The sequence below is a fragment of the Misgurnus anguillicaudatus genome, chromosome 21, assembly GCF_027580225.2.
Source record: "Misgurnus anguillicaudatus chromosome 21, ASM2758022v2, whole genome shotgun sequence".
Classification (NCBI taxonomy): Eukaryota; Metazoa; Chordata; class Actinopteri; order Cypriniformes; family Cobitidae; genus Misgurnus; species Misgurnus anguillicaudatus.
The window spans coordinates 6,905,584-6,906,506 of NC_073357.2; positions in this window are offsets into that span (position 1 = coordinate 6,905,584).

Consider the following 923-nt stretch of genomic DNA (forward strand, 5'->3'; position numbering starts at 1 on the left):
ATATATAAATTCAGATGCCATACAGAACATAAATATATTGTCAAATTTTAAATATATTTCAAAATATACAAAAAAATATACAAAAAATATATATATATATATATTAAAGCATTTATATTCACGTCTTATCGGAAGAAAAACTTTTATACAAACTTTCATATTTTGGCAAGGAAAAAATGGCTTTTTTACCATGTGGGTTGTAAAATTTGAATTGTATTTGTTGCCCCTGAAATACATTTTGAAGTATATTGTAATATATGAGGGTTAAAACTAAATATATTTCAAATTCAAAAATATATTTAATTAAGCTTCTACAAAATGTATTTAGCATGTATTTAAAACATATTTGTGGCCAGAGAAATGTATTTTTTGCCTTATGGGACTATTTAGTTCTTATCTTACATAGATCTTTATAGAAAAGCCTACCGTTCTGTTCTAATGCTGAAATCCATGGGTTAAAAGTGCAAAAATATCCCAGAAATGTCAAGAAAACGAAAAGAAGTCAATTATAATTATTATCTATAAAAATAATTTTATTATGTCATGAAACTAGTTTAGTTAATTGAAGAAGTATATGAAGAAGTTTAATTTAATTTGTGTTAATTTGTCTTTATTATTTTAATGTTAACACTTATTTGTTAACTAATGCATTAGCTAACATAAAGGCTTATCCTAGTCCCAGACTAAGATGCATGTTTGAGCTGCCTTAATTTTAAAACACCTACTGGCATCTTAACATATATCAGTGCCATTGTTTTGTCTCAAGATGCACACCAGTATTGTTTTTTGTAAGGATTGTTTGTAGAAACGACTTAAATATAACTAAGGCCTAGTCCTGGATAACCTAGACCCTATCTGGGAAACCGCCCCGCGTTGAACAATACTACTACAGCATTTATTCATCTTAGTTCATGTTATTTTTA